The sequence below is a fragment of the Piliocolobus tephrosceles genome, chromosome 8 (genome assembly GCF_002776525.5).
Source record: "Piliocolobus tephrosceles isolate RC106 chromosome 8, ASM277652v3, whole genome shotgun sequence".
Lineage (NCBI taxonomy): Eukaryota > Metazoa > Chordata > Mammalia > Primates > Cercopithecidae > Piliocolobus > Piliocolobus tephrosceles.
Window position 1 is genome coordinate 84,409,588 of NC_045441.1, and position 16,688 is coordinate 84,426,275.

At 36.0% G+C, this 16,688-nt stretch overlaps 1 protein-coding gene across 6 annotated transcripts in view; it reads left to right on the forward strand.

The window, feature by feature from the left end:
• SLC25A40 (solute carrier family 25 member 40) overlaps positions 1 to 16,688 on the forward strand; it is a 54,942-nt gene that overhangs the window by 4,757 nt on the left and 33,497 nt on the right. Inside the window, exon 1 of one of the 6 annotated variants that reach the window (XM_023226568.3) lies at positions 8,380 to 8,442. The exons of the other annotated variants lie outside the window; for them this stretch is intronic. The gene's annotated coding sequence lies outside the window, so the exon portion shown is untranslated. Of the gene's footprint in view, positions 1 to 8,379; positions 8,443 to 16,688 lie in introns of those variants that run through there. 6 annotated transcript variants of the gene reach the window in all.

The following is a 16,688-nucleotide window of genomic DNA, read 5'->3' on the forward strand; positions in this document are numbered from 1 at the left end:
CATATAACATAAAATTTGCCATTGTAACCATTTTGAAATGTAGAATTCAGTGGCTTCCAGTATATTAACAATGTTGTGCAATCATCACCACTATCTAATTCCAGAATATTTTCAACATAGGATAAGGAAACCTCTTACCCATCAAGCACTCATTCTCATTCCTCCTGTCTCCTCAACCCCTGGCAACCACTCTTTTGTTCTCTGTCCCTATGGATTTGCCTATTCTGGACATTTCATAGAAATAGAATATGTGGGTTTTTTTGTGTCTGTCTTTTATGGAGCATAATGTTTTCAAGGCTCATCTATTTTGTAGCATATATCAGGTCTTCATTCACTTTTTAGAGATGAATAAAATTCTCTTGTAGAGATATATCACATTTTGTTTATTCTTTCATCAGTTGATGAACATTTGGTTTCTTTTTAGCTATTATGAATAATAATCTCTGAACATTTGTGTACAAGCAAATGTTTGTTAGACTAGTATGTTTTCAGTTCTCTGTGGTATATACCTAGAATTATTACTGAGAATTTCCGGGTTATATTATAATTCTGTTTAACATTTTGAGGAACTGCCAAACTATTTTCCATGTGGCTGCAGCATTTTACATTCTCATTATCAGTGTAAAAGAGTTCCCATTTCTCCACATCCTTGTCAACACATGTGATATTCTGTACTTTTAATTATAGCCTTCCTAGTGGGTGTGCAGTGGCATCTATTTCTGGTTTTGATTTTCATATTCCCAATAAGTGATGATGTTGAATACCTTTTTATGTGCTTATTGGCCATCAGTATACCTTCTCTAAATATTAGGTCCCTTGCCCCTTTTTTTGAAGGTTTTTTTGTTGTTCTTGTTGTTTAATTTTAAGTTCTTTATATATTTTGAATACTAGACCCTTATCAGATACATGATTTGCAAAAATTTTATTCTTTTCCATACCTGGTCTTTTCAATTTTTTGATAGTGTCCTTTGATACACTTTTTTTTTTAAATAAAATCTAATTTTATTTTTCTTTTGTTGCCTGTGCTTTTAGTATCATATCTGGGGCACTATTGCCAGATTCAGGGTCATACAGATTTATTGTTATGAGAATTCTGTACTTTGCCTACATTTATGTCCTTGACCCACTTTGAGATAATTTTCTGTATATTATGTGAGTAGAGAGTGCACTTTCATTTTTCTGCATGTCGATATCCAGTTTTCCCAACATTATCTGTTGAAAAGACTATTCTTTTTATCATGGAAAGGTTTTTAAAACCTTGTTAAAAATTAGTTGCCTGTAGATGTATAGGCTTGTTTTTGGGCTTTCAGTTCTATTCCGTTGATCTATATGTCTCTCCTTATGTCAGTACTACACAATTTTAATTACTGTAGATTTTTAGTAAATTTTGAAATTGGGAAGTATTAGTACTACAAATTTGTTCTTTTTCAAGATTGGCTATTCAGGGTCTCTTAATATTCCATATGAGTTCTAGGGTCAGCTTATCAATTTCCACAAAAGAAGTAGTTGGAAATTTGGTCACAGTTTCATTGAATTTGTAGAGTATTATCATCTACACAATATATTTTCCAATTCATGAACACAAGGTGTCTTTCCATTTATTTAAGTCTTCTTTAATTTGAACAGGTTTTGTGATTTTCATTGTACAGGACTTACACCCCCTTGATTACATTTATTCTTAAGTATTTCATTCTTTTTGATGCTATTGTAAAGGAAACTGTTTTGTTAATTTCATTTTCAAATTGTTTATTGCTTTGTATAGAAATACAATTGATTATTATATATTGATCTTGTATTCTGCAACTTTGCTGTATTTATTAGCTTTAATAGATTTTTGGTGGATTCTTTAGGGTATTATAGATATAAAATCAAATCATCTATTAGAGATATTTTTACTTCTTTCTTTCAAATCTAGATGCCTTTTGTTTCTTTTTATTGCCTGATGGCCTCAGCTAGAACTTCTGTTATAATGTGTTATCAAAGTGATGAGAGAATGGACATACTTTTTATTTTCCTGATCTTCAGGGAAAAGCTTTCAGTCTTTCTTTTGTTAAATATGATGTTATTTTTGAGTTTTTTTCATAGATATCCTTTATCAGGTTGATGAAGTTCCCTTCTTTTCCTACTTTGTCACATATTTGTGTCATGAAAGGGTGCTGGATTTTGTCAGATTTTTCTCTGCATCAGTTGAGTTGATGATATTTTTTTTCCTTCATTTAATTAACATGGTGTATTTCGTTGATTGATTTTAATGTGTTGAACCATCCTTGTATTCCGGGGGTAAATCTGACTTGGTCATGGTATATACTTGCTTTAATACGTGGTTGTATTTGATTTACTGGTATTTTCTTGAGAATTTTTGCACCTTTCATACAAGGGGGCTAGTGGTCGCTAGTTTTCTTGTGTGGTCTTTGGCGTTGACATCAAAGTAATGCTGTATTGGCTTCATAAAATGAATTAGGAAGTGTTCCCTCCTTTATTTATTGGAAGAGTTTAAGAACGCTTGGTGTAAATTCTTTTTTAAATATTGATAGAATTTATCTGTGACACCATCTGGTCCTGGACCTTTCTCTCTTGGGGAGATTTTGATTTTTGATAGAACAGGTTTCTAATAAGTGTATTTAGAAGTAAGCGGACAGGGCCGGGGGCGGTGGCTCAAGCCTGTCACCCCAGCACTTTGGGAGGCCGAGACGGGCGGATCACGAGGTCAGGAGATCGAGACCATCCTGGCTAACACGGTGAAACCCCGTCTCTACTAAAAATACAAAAAAAAAAACAACTAGCCAGGCAAGGTGGCGGGCGCCTGTAGTCCCAGCTACTCCAGAGGCTGAGGCAGGAGAATGGTGTGAACCTGGGAGGCGGAGCTTGCAGTGAGCTGAGATCTGGCCCTGCCCTCCAGCCCGGGCGACAGAGCAAGACTCCGTCTCAAAAAAAAAAAAAAAAGAAGTAAGCAGACAATTGACTCAAGAACAAATAGACTAACTGGTAGTATTGTCTCCACTTTCATTCCTGATTTTAGTAATTTGAGTTGTCTTTTTTTTCCCCCTTGGCCAGTATACATAAAAGATTGTGAATTTTGTTGATCCTTTAAACTACTTTTGGTTTTATTAATTCTCTCTGTAGTTTTTATATTCTATTTTTTATCCTCATTTTTATTTATAGTATTTTTTCCTTTTTCATCCTTATTTTGATTTATAGTATTTTTTCCTTTTCATCTTCATTTTGATATATAGTATTTTTTCCCTTTTACATGCCTTGGATTTAGTTTGTTCTTTTGATAGGTTTATAGGGAGAAGTTTAGTTTATTGATTTGAGAGATCTTTCTTATTTCTTAATGTAGATTTTTAGAACTGTAAATTTCCCTCTGAGCACTGCTTTGCTGTGTCCATTAGGTTTTGGTGTGTTGTGTTTTCATTTTCTTTCATCTGAAGACATTTTCAAGTTTCCATTGTAATTTCTTCTTTGACTCATTGGTTGAGTATATTATTCAGTTCCATGTATTCAAGAATTTTCCACATCTTCTCATTATTGATTTTACAGTTTCTCTTATTTTGGTCAAAAAATGATAAAATTATTTTAGTTTTATTAAGTAAGAATTATTTTGTGGCCTAACATATGATCTGTCTTAAAGAATGTTCCATGTTCACTTCAGAAGAATGTGTATTTTTGTGTTATTTGGGGGGGGGTGTTCAATACATGTCTGTTAGGTCTAACTGGTTTATAGTGTTGTTCAAGTCTTTCTGATTCCTTGTTTATGTTTTTGCTGGTTCTATTCATTATTGAAAGTGAGATGATGAAGTTTCCAACTATTGTTGAACTATCTGTCTCTAGTTCTATCACTTTCACTTTCTATATTTGGGACTCTATTTTTAGGTGTATATATGTTTATAATTTTTATGTTTTCTTGATAGATTGACAACTTGTATCGTCACATAACATCTTTCTTTGCTCTTGTAACAATTTTTGTCTTAAAGTCTGTTTTGTCTAATACTAGTACTACCACTCTAGCTCTCTTATAATTACCGTTTTCATAGAATGTCTTTTTCCACTTTCACATTCAGCCTATGTGTGTCTTTGGGTCTAAAGTCTCTTTTAGACAGCATATAGTTGGGTACTTTTAAAATTCATTATTCTAGTCTCTACCTCTTAATTGGAGAATTTATTTTATTTAATGAAATTACTCATGAGAGCGTATTTTGCCATTTTGCTGTTTTTTATATGTCATATCATTTTATTCCTCCATTCCTTCATTATCACCTTCTTTTGTGATAGATGTGTTCTGGTGTACCATTTTGATTCCCTTATAATTTCGTTTAAATATATATTTTAGGTATTTTCTTAATGGGTAGTCTTGGAATTGCAATTAACATCAAATATATAACAATTTAGTTCAGAATAATACCAGCTTGGTTTCAATAGTATACACAACTTTTGCTCCTGTATACCTCCATCTCCCCATCCACTTTATGTTGTGATAAATTACATATTGTTGTTATAAATAACATATAAATAGATATAAATGATATAAATCAATTTAGACTTATAATTATTATTTTATGTAATTGTATTTTAAATCATATGGGAAAAAAAGTGATGTTGCTAACCAAAAATACATTAACAATTCAGTTACTAAAATTACAGATTTTTACATTTACTTACATTATTATCTTTATTGTTTCTTTCTTTTACATTCAACTTATTTGTATCTTTAAATATAAGTGTCATGCTGGGTGTGGTGGCTCACTCCTGTAATCCCAGCTTCTCAGGAAGCTGAGGCAGGATAATCTCTTGAGGCCAGGAGTTTGAGACCAGTGTAGGCAACACAGTGAGACCTGTTTGTAAAAATTTAAAATAAAAGTAGCTGAGCATGGTGGTGTGTCTGTAATTCCAGTTACTTGGGAGACTGAGGCAGGAGGATCGCTTGAGCTTAGGAGTTTGAGGCAGCCGTGGGCTATAATCATGCCACTGTACTCCAGCTTGGGTGTACAGAGCAAGGCTCTGTCTCATATTTTTTTTTAAAAAAAAAATCTCTGGTAGCCAAGATATAGTTTGATTATTATTTTTAAATTGATTTTGCCAACCTCTGCCTTTTAGTTGTATATTTACATTTATTGAGGTGGGATTTACATCTGCTATTTTGTTAACTTGTTTTCTGTATTTCATTTATATACAGGTGCTCCTCAATTTATGATGGGGTTACATCCCAGCAAACCCATCATAAATTGAAAACGTCATAAGTCAAAAATCCACTTAATACACCTAATCTACCAGGCATCGTAGCTTATCCTAGTCTACCTTAAACATGCTCAGAACACTTACGGTAGCCTACAGTTAGGCAAAATGGTATAATATAAAGCCTGTTTTATAAAAGACTGTTGAATATCTCATGTAATTTATTGAATACTATACTAAAAGTGAAAAACAGAAATGGGATGGTTGTATGGATACTCGAAGTATGATTTCTACTGAATGCATATTGCTTTTGCACCATCATAAGTTGAAAAATAGTAAGTGGCACCATTGTAAGTTGGGTACTATATATATTGTGCTTGTTTCACTCACTCTTTACTGCCTCCTTTTATTTTAAATAGATATTGTATATTTTAATTTCATTGTTACTTCGAATATATTTTAAAATTTTATGGTTGCTTGCAGGGTTTCAATTAACATCTTAGTTTATAAAATATACTAGTTCAGATTAATGCCAACATAATTTCAGTACTTTATAAAAATTTGTTCTTGTATAGCTCCATTCCCTTTCCCCATCTTTGTGCTATTGTTGTCATACATTATATTTTTATATATTGTATGCTCATAACAAATATTTGTTGATTGCTTTATGCAGTTGCCTTTTATATCAGGAGCAAAAAGGACTTACAAACAAAAAAATATACTTACATGCCTTTTATCACTACCTAACTTGTTACTTTTGCTAGTGTACTGTATTTCTTCCTATGAATCCCTGTTAATCTCTAGTGCCTTTCATTTTAGCTTGAAGGATTTCTCCTCGTGTTTGTTGTAGGGCAACTCTGCCAGTGACAAATTCTCTGATTTTCTTTATCTAGAAATGTGTTAGTTTGGGTTTTTTCTTTTAATTCTGAAGGATAATTTTGCTAAATATAGAATTCTTGTTTGACAGTCTTTTTCTTTTATTACTTTGCGTGTTATCCACTGCCTTGTGACCTCCATGATTTTACATGTGAAATCAGCTGTTAATCTTATCAAGTATCCCTTTAATGTGATGAATTGCTTCTTTCAGGATTCTCTTTGTCTGTTTGGCTTTTGTCAATTTGATTTAAATGTGTTTTGTGAAAACTCTATCTCTGAGTTGCTCCTACTAGGGATTTGCTGAGCCTCTTGGATGTATAGATTAATTTCTTTCATCAAATTTGGGAAGTTTTTGGCCATTATTCTTTCTGGCCTTTTCACTTTTTTCTTTCTGGTACTTTCATTAGGTGTATGTTGGTTTGCTTGATAATGTCCCACAAGTCTCTTAGATTCTGTTTTTCTCTTTCTGTTCCTCAGATTGGATAATCTCAATAGACCTGTCTTCAAGTTTGTTGATTCTTCTGCCTGCTCAAGTCTGCTGTTGGATCCTCTAATAAATTTTTCATTTCAGTTATTGTAATTTTCAGTTTTGGAATTTCTCTTCCGTCACTTTTTTGTAATTTGTTTCTTTATTAATAGTCTCTCCTTTGTGAGACATTGTTCTCATGATTTCCTTTAGTTCTTTTACATGATTTCCTTTCCTCTTTGAGTATATTTAAAATCATTGTTTTGGCCGGGCGCGGTGACTCAAGCCTGTAATCCCAGCACTTTGGGAGGCCGAGACGGGCGGATCACGAGGTCAGAAGATCGAGGCCATCCTGGCTAACACGGTGAAACCCCGTCTCTACTAAAAAATACAGAAAAACTACCGGGCGCCTGTAGTCCCAGCTACTTGGGAGACTGAGGCAGGAGAATGGTGTGAACCCGGGAGGCGGAGCTTGCAGTGAGCCGAGATCTGGCCACTGCACTCCAGCCTGGGCGACAGTGTGAGACTCCGTCTCAAAAAAAAAAATAAATAAATAAATAAATAAAATAAAATCAAATAAAATAATTGTTTTAAAGCCTTGATCTTATAAATCCAGTTTCTGGGGTTCCTCAGAGAGAATTTCTATTACTTTATATTTTCCCTTTGTATGGGCCACATTTCTTTGCATGCCTCATAATTTTTTACTGACAACTGGACGTTTCAAATGTAGCAACTCTGGAAACCAGATTCTTTGTCTCTCCAGGATTTGTTGTTGCTTACTGTGGTTGCTGTTGTTTGTTTAGTGACTTTTCATAACTAATTTTGTCAAGTCCATATACATTGTCATTTGTGACTTGTGAAGTTTCTATTTCATTAGCTTACTGGTCAGCTAGTGATTTGATGAAAATTTGCTTAAATGCCTGGAATCCCCGCTAAAACAAACAAAAAACTCTCCCAGTCTTAAGTGGTGGGCTGTGTGTATGTGTGTTGGGGGTGGAAATATTTTCAACATTCAGATGGGCTATTTACATCTCTTCCTTAACCTTTACTTTCTGTTTGTGCAGATCCTGGAGGTCAACCAGGGGTTAGAGCTGAATGCCTTCTTGGGTATTCTCGGTGCATGTGCTCCTTTCTAAACATGGATGTAGCCTTCTAGAGACCTAGAGATTTGTGGGAGCTTATTTCACAAAACATCTTCATTGCCCAGCTTTTTCTCCCGAGCTCTTCTATGTGTCTTTTGTTTTCACCAATTTTTATCCCTTGTTCCAGGTGGCCACAACTGATAAATTTGCCTTTAAGTGTTTTTGACAAACATCCCTTGGGGTAGTTGCCTTTATAGCCTTGTAGAGTTCTGAGTTTAGTGAAATAAAGGCGCAAGTCCCTTTCACTGGTCCTTAGGCAACCACCAGAGAAGTAAAAATAGACAACAACAATTCTTTCAGAACAATCTTCACTTTGCTCCTCTGGCACCAGGAATCACCTTGAGAATTCAGGCTGCTCATTAAAAGTAATGCCATTAAAAGTAATGGCAAAAACCACAGTTGACATTGTCTTCTTTTAATGTTCCTTTTTTTTTTTTTTTTGACAGAGTCTCACTCTGTTGTCCAGGCTGGAGTGCATTGGCACAGCAGCCTTGAACTCCTGGGCTCAAGCAATCCTCCCACCTCAGCCTTCTGAGTACCTGGGGCTACAGGCATGCATCACCATCCCTAATTTTTAAAAACTTTTGGCAGAGACAGGGTGTCCCTATGTTGCCCAGGCTGTAATGTTATCTTTTTTTTTTTTTTTTTGAGATGGAGTCTCCTGGGTGACGGAGTCTCTGTCACCCAGGCTGGAGTGCAATGGTGTGGTCTCAGCTCCCTGCAACCTCCGCCTCCCGGGTTCAAGCGATTCTCCTGCCTCAGCCTCCCGAGTAGCTGTGATTACAGGTACGTGCCACCACACCTGGCTAATTTTGTGTTTTCAGTAGAGACGGGATTTCACCATGTTGGTCAGGCTGGTCTCGAACTCCTGACCTCATGATCACCTGCATGGGCCTCCCAAAGTGCTGAGATTACAGGCGTGAGCCACCATGCCTGGCCTGTAATGCTATCTTTTTAAAGGTGATATACATATAATCAGTCTTGCCCTTATTAGTACATATACCTGTGAGTTTTGACAGACATAGTGTCATCACCAGAATCAAGATTTACAACAGCTCTGTCACTTCTCCACGGTTGTTAGTCTTTTCCTCCTCTTCTCCACTTCCAATCCCTTGGCAGTCCAATCTGTTTTATTATTTTGCCTTTGCAATAATGCCAGTTAAATGAGATAATGCCTTTTGAGTCAGGTTTCGTTTACATAGGATAATTTATTTGAGATTCATCGCTGTTGTTGGATATATCGGTACTTTCTTCCTTTTTATTACTGAGTAGTGTTCCATTTTATGCATATGAAAATTTGTTTACACATTTCCCAGTTGAGAGGTGTTAGAGTGGATTCTAGTTTGGGGAAATTTATGAAGAAAGATCTTACAACTATTTGTGTACAAGTTTTTATATAAATGTAAATGTCTCATTTTCCTTGTGTAAATACATTGGATTGAGGGTGTTATATGATAAGTCTGTTTAAACACTTTTCTTTCACTTTATTCTCTTAATGTTAACATTTTGCATACTATAGTACATCAAAATAAGAAATTAACATTGGTACAAGACTTTTTCCTAAGCCACACTACCAATTTTATTCATATTTTATGAGTTTTTCCCCCTGTTGTCATTTTTCTATTCTAGAATCTACTCCAGGATCCCACATTGTACTTAGTTTCTTGTCTCTTCTGCCTTTAATTTGTGATGATTCCTCAGTCTTTGTGTACCATGCCCTTGAAGAATACTAGTCAGTTATTTTGTAGTATGTCATTTAATTTGGTTTTGTCCGATGTATCTTCATGATTAGATGGAGAGTATGCATTTTTGGCAAGAATATCACAAAAAATCTTCTTAATACATTGTGACAGGGTGTACATGATATTTACATTTCTTATTATTGATGATATTAACCATGATATTAACCTTAATCACTTGGTTTGTCTGTAGAGTTTTTCTACTGTTAAAGTACTATCTTTATATTTGTAATTAGTAAGTATCTTAGGGAAGATACTTTGAGACTATGCAAATATCTTGTTTCTCCTCAAGATTCTTATTACTGTGTTATTACAGTGCTTATTACCCTGATGTTCTAATGGTGAGTTTTTTACTTTCCTCATTCCTTATTAACGAAGAATTCATTAATAGGAATGGTTTTGTAAGAAAGAACTCTCACTCGTCTCCATCTCTTTATTCAGTTGTTTGTTTATATCAATATCTACTGATGGATATTTATTTTATGCCATTAGTTATAATCCAGAACAATTATTTTGTGTTTTGTTTTCTAACTTTGGCCTTTGGGAACTCTTTCAGTTTGGCTTCTTTGCCATTCAATGTGTCTTCTTACCACTGCATTCTCATCCTTTTAAATCATTTTCTTCTTTTTTAGCACTATGGCAGTTTCATTTTGTATTTTCCCTGCCCTACGCCTGGGAACAACCACTTATAAAAGCATCCCTGATTCCTTTTATTGGAGAATTAAAGATTATGATCTGGATAATAGGTACATTTGTTACTACTGAGTTATTGCTACTGGAGTATCATTGGTTCTATACTTCTTCAGCAGGCACAGCTTAGAAATATTTATATGTATACTAACTCATGCATTTATATACATTTGTAATTATTTCTGTTTTTGTCTATTTGTATACATGCATTTTAAAGCTATGAGTTTGTTATGATAGCTTTGATTCAAATCCAACATCATAGGACAGGGTGTCTTCTAGCTTTCTTGTTTTCTTTATTTGTACCTTCATTCTGTGACAGTGAGAAACCTGGCTGTTATTATTTACTATACATTTACTTATTTGATCAGCATTATACACATATAAGAAACTGGCAATATGTTTTCTAAAATAGTTACAATATTTTACATTTCTACTAACAATTTTTGAAAGTTGTCTAGATGCTTTGCATCTTTACTGACACTTGTATCATCAACATTTTTTAAAGCCATTCTACTAATTATGTAGTGGTATCTTATTATGGTTTAGTTTGATTTCCATGATGATGAATGATGTGGAGCATCATTTCATATTCTTGTTTGATATATCTTTGCCTATTTTAAAAAATGGATTATTTGGCCAGGTGTGGTGACTTGTGTCTATAATCCCAGCATTTTGGGAGGTCAAGGCAGGTGGATCACTGGAGGTCAGGAGTTCGGATCAGCCTGGCCAACATGGCGAAACCTCGTCTCTCCTACAAATACAAAAATTAGCCAGGTGTGATGGTGGGTGCCTGTAATCCCAGCTACTCAGGAAGCTAAGGCAGGATAATCACTTGAACCCAGGAAGTGGAGGTTCCTGTGAGCCGAGATTGCAGCACCATACTCCAACCTGGGTGGCAGAGCAAGTCTCTCTCTCACACTCTCACTCTCTCTCTCTCTCACACACACACACACACACACACACACACACACACACACACACAAAATTGGGTTATTCATTTTCTTACTGAGTTTTGAGAGTTATTTATGTATTATGGATGTAAGTCCTTTATCAGATATGTGATATGTGAAATTTTTGTTCCAGTCTATGGCTTGTTTTTTGTTTGTTTTAAATTTTCTTACCAGTATCTTTCAAAGACTGAGAGTTCTTAAATTTGATGATACATAATGTATCCTCTTTTTCTTTTGTGAATTATGCCTTTGGTGTAATATCTAAGAAATTTTATTTAATCCAAGGTCATAAACATACCTATGTTAACTTGTTAAAGTTTTATACTTGTACTTAGAAGTTTTACAGTTAGGTCTACATCCATTTTGAGTTAGCTTTTGTATCAAGTATGATGTTATAGATGGAGATTCTTTTTACATCTTATTATTCCAGTATAATTTATTGAAAAAGACTATTCTTTCTCTATGTAATGGTCTTTCTGCTATAGTCACAAATAATTTGATCATATATATGTGGGTGTATTTTTTTTAACCCTCTGTTCCATTCCATTGGTCAATATGCCTCTTCTTTCTTCATTACTGCAGTATCTTAACTACTGTAGCTTTACATTAAGTCAGGAAATCAGGTAGTATGAAGCTTCCAACTTTGTTACTCTTTTTCAAAATCATTTTGGTTATTCTGGTTTCTTTGTCTTTCTATATAAATTTTAGAATCAACTTGTCGATTTCTATGAAGTGTTGTGCTAGGGTTTTATTCAGAATTGCTATAAGTCTGTATATCTGTTGGGGCAGAACAGATGACCTTATAATTTTGAGTCTTGCGATCTATGAATATGGAATATTTCTCACTTACTTAGGGCTTCTCTGATTTATTAGTGTCTTTTAATTCTCAGCATACAAAGCTTGTACATACTGTATAGATTTATACCTAAGTATTTCACATTTTTGGAGTTGTCTGACACGTTTCAAATAACTTTGTTGCTAATATATAGGGATATGATTTTCTATATTAACTTATCTTGCAGTTCTTCTAAACTAAGTTATTACTTCTAAGTGGCATTTTAAATTTTGTAGGTTCTTAGTGTTTTTCTACATTTTGTCTGTGACTAGACACTGCATTCTTTCCAATTTGTATGCATTTAATTTCTTTTTTTTTTATTTGAGACGGAGTCTAGCTCTGTCACCCGGGCTGGAGTTCAGTGATGTGATCTGGGCTCAATGCAACCTCCACCTCCTGGGTTCAAGGAAATTACAGGTGACTGCCACCACACCCAGCTAATTTTTATATTTTTAGTAGAGACAGCATTTCATTGTGTTGGCCAGGCTGCTCTTGAACTCCTGACCTCGTCCTCCCAAAATGCTAGGATTACAAGCATGAGCCACTGCGCCCAGCCGCATTTAATTTCTTTATCTTGTTTTGTTGTACTGGCTAAATTCTTCAGTACTTTGTTGAATAGAAATGATGAGAGTAGTAAATGGTTCTTATCAAACTGAGCAATCTCCCTTTCATTGAAGGGATTGAAAGGCTTGCGGAAGCCTCTCAGTCATGGTGGACGTGGGATTTTGTCAAAGGTTTTCTTCTTCCTCTGTTATCTGACTGGACGTTTATTATTATTATTATTATTTGCCTCAAGGGACCAGCTTTTTTTTTTCCTATTGTTTTTCAGCTTTCAATTTTACTGATTTCTGTTTTATTTTCATTTCTTTCTTCTTTTGGTTCTAATTTGCTCTTTTTTTAGTTTCTTTGGGAAGATACTTAGGTCTTTAATTTTAGGCTTTCTCTAATACAAGCATGTAATGCTGTAAATTTTGTTGTAAATGCTGCTTTAACTGCATCTCAAAACTTTAGGTAATTCTTGCCATTTTCTACTTCCAGCAAGTTTTGGAAAATAGTTTGTCAAACCCACAAAAGTAAGAAGATTTGGAATTTTGGTTACAATTCCTGTGAATGTTCTTATATCTACTAAAGAAAACTCCAGGCTCGGATAGCTTCACTGGTGAATTCTCTTCACATGGTGTAAGAAAGGCAAAGATGATACAAAAAATTATGGATCAGCATCCCTAATAAACATAGATGGTTAAATTCTTAGCAAAAATTTAACAAATGAAAATCAATTCTTTATAGAAAGGATAAAACATCATGAGTAAATGGAGGTTTATTCCAGGAATCAAGCAGTGTAAATCACCATGTAACCAGACTAAAAAGGAAAAACTGTATGTTCATCTCAATGGATACTTTCTGTTGCTGTATAACAAATTATTCCAAAATGTAGTTATCTTAAAATAACTAATCTTTATTATTTCACAGTTTTTGTGTGTTAGGAATCTGGATGCAGCTTAGTTAAGTAAGCTCAGGATCTCTCAGGACAGTATAATGAAGGTGTTGGCTGAGGTTGCATTTATCTCAAGGCTCCAACCAGAGAGGGATCTAATTTAAAGCTCACTAGTGGTTGTTGGCAAGATTCACTTTCCTTTGACTTGTTGGTATGAAGGACCTCAGTTCAATGCTATTATCTGGAGGCTGTTTTTGTTGCCCAGATGGGCCTCTACATAGGGCAGTTCACAGCATGGCACTTTTTATCATTGAATCAGGGTATTTCCCTGATCTCTTCATGCATGGGAACTGGAGTGCATGAGCACCAGCAGGGGCAAACTTTACTCACTCGCTGTTCCACCCCTCATGTGATGGGGAGTGCAGGTGAGCAGGTGCAGGAGCTGGGGTGAGTGCTTTTGGGCGCCAGCAAGAGCAAACTCTGCACCACCCTGTGCCTGTGACCCCTGAAGCCCCAGAGGAAATGATACAGTGCCCTTTCAGCTTTGCCATCCATAGACAGCTTAAGTGTTAGCAGCTTAGGAGGGTCAGTATGACGACCTTTTACACGCTCCTGTGTGGCACATGATTTCTTGTCTGGCATTCAGGAGGAATGAGGTCACACGAATGACTTGAATATGGTAAATGCTGATGAAAGTGGCTCTCAGCAGGAAGGGGAGCTGAAAAGGGATTGGAGCAGGAAGGTAATCTTCCCCTGAGGTCTGGCCGTCCCCAGCTAGAATCATCTCCAAAGCTACGCTGTCAAGCCATCACTCAAAAGTCAAGCTGCTTCTCTCAGACGTCCAGCTGTTGCTGCTTTTCCCTCGCTGACTGAGCCTGGGGTTTATATGGGCACAGGTTGGGGGTGGGGCAGGCCATAGGTAGTTTTGGAAAAGGCAACATTCAAGTGGGAAAACAGGGATGTAAATTTTCACTTTGGGTTGTAGTTCCAGTCTTGAGGGTGGGGTCCTCACTGGGGATCCGCCCTCTTCTGCCCACAAGTTATCTGCCTCTTGTCCCTATCATCATCAGATAAAGCTAATGAAGAAAGCAGAATCTGCTTTAGTGAACATCACAGTCTTTTCTAAGTTAATCTTGAAATTGACATTTTATCACTTTTGTCCTTTACTTCAGAAGGCCAACAGAAAAAAATAGGCAAATTGAGCTTTGTCTAAACCTAAAACTTTAGTATGTTGAAGAACACTGTGAAGAATGTGAAAAGACAGCTCACAAAATAAGTTATTCTGTATGTTATGTATCTGGTAAGGATCTAGTATCCAAAAAATATAAAGAATTATAACTTAATTTTAAGAAAATGACCCAATTTAAAAATTACCGAAGGATCTAAATATCCTTGTTTCTCCAAAGAAGATATATTAGATGGGAACTAAAGACATGAAAGACATGAAAAGATGCATAACATAACAATTCCTTAGAAAAATGCAAATACCACAATGAGATTTCACGATTCATCTATTCAAGGGAATAAAATGTTAAAACTGACCATACCAAGTGTTGTTAAGGATGTGAAGCAACTGGAACTTGCATATAGTGCTGGTGGGTGTGTAGAATGGTACAACTGCTTTGGAAAACATTTTCTGAATTCTTTAAATGTTAAACATACATGTACCATTTGATCCAGCTATTCTACTTATGTATTTACTCAAGATTTAAACAGATAATCATAGTTGCTTTATTTGTAATAACCCCCAACTTGAAACAACCCAGATTTTCATCAACAGATAAATGGATAAATTGTAGTATGTTTATATAATGGAATAGTGTTCAGCAGTGGAAAGGAACCAAGTATCAATGCATGTAATAAAATGAATGAGTTTCAGAATAATTAGTGAGTGAAAGAAACCAGAAAAGAAAGGGGTACAAACTGTAATAGAATAAAGGGGAGAGATTTTTATTTATTTATTTATTTATTTGAACAGGGTCTCCCTTTGTAACTTTGACACCCAGACTGGCGTGCAGTGGCATGATGTTGGCTCACTGCAGCCTTGACCTCCTGGGCTCAAGTGATCCTTCCATCTCAGCCCCCCATGTAGCTGGGACTACAGGTGCAAACAACTACACCTAGCTCATTTTTTGTATTTTTTTCCTAGAGATAGAGTTTCACCACATTGCCCAGGGTGGTCTGAAATTCCCGAGGTCAAGCAATTTGCCTCTCTTGGCCCCCCAAAGTGCTAGGAATACAGGCATGAGCCACCACACCCAGTTAAAGGGGAGAGTTTTCAATTCCAAAATGGTGGTGTAGAAGTAAGTTGGCTTCATTCTCTTTAACAGAAAACTGAAAACAAATATACAGTGCCAGGATTACCACCAGCAATATCCCAGAACTCAAATAGGATGAGACAGCTTTCAGAGCCACAGATAAATGAAAAAAACTCCAAGCAGATGGTCTGATATTGTGAAATATATATATATATATTTGGCCTTCATCTCCATTTCCTGATGTACAACTCCTAAAATCCTTAGAATCTCCAAAGTCCTATATTTTTGTATGCTAATACTGACTGATAGCTTTAGGGTACGGCTGGTCACCAGAAAAATGAAGGCACGATTAGAAGTTTGGGATTTATAACCATACCCTGAAACCTTCGGGGAGAGGAGAAGAGCTGAAGGTCAGGTTGTTCACTAATGACCAGTGGTTTAATTAACTAGGCCTATATCATGAAGCCTTCATAAAAACCCGAGAGGACAGGGTTCAGAGAGCTTCTGGATAGCTGAATATGTTGAGGTTCCTACAGCGTGGCATGCCCAGGGAAGAAATTAAAGCACCACCTCCTTCCCCTATACCTTTCCCTATGCATTTCTTCATCTGTTTCCTTTGCAATATCATTTATAAGGAATCAGAAAACCTGCTTTGCTGAGTTCTGTGAGCCACTTTAGCAAATTGTTCAAACCCAAAGAGTGAGTTGTGGGAACCCCAACTCAAATCTGATTAGTCAGAAGTTCTGGAGGCGTGGACTTGTGACTGAAATTGGGAGGCAGTCTTGGAGTCAGCCCTCAGCCTGTGGGATTAGACTCTTATTTCTAGGTAGGTAGCGTCAGAATTAAATTGGAGGATATCCAGCTGGCAGGGCCCACTGCGTGCAGTTAGGGGGAACTCCTCACCCCCAAACATTTGGTCAGATAATTCTTTCTTGTTTTTTCTGGTGTGAGAGCAGAGGAAAAACACGGTTTGAGAGTTTTTCCTAAACAAGAAAAACTCTGTGGAAAAGTATCTCTGATACTTTTCCTCTGAGTCTTCCTGGCACCAAGTGCGCAGAATCGTTCCCTTCAATTCATGGTTTCTATGCTGGAAGTTGTGAGATTGAGGTGAACAGTCAGCTTCCC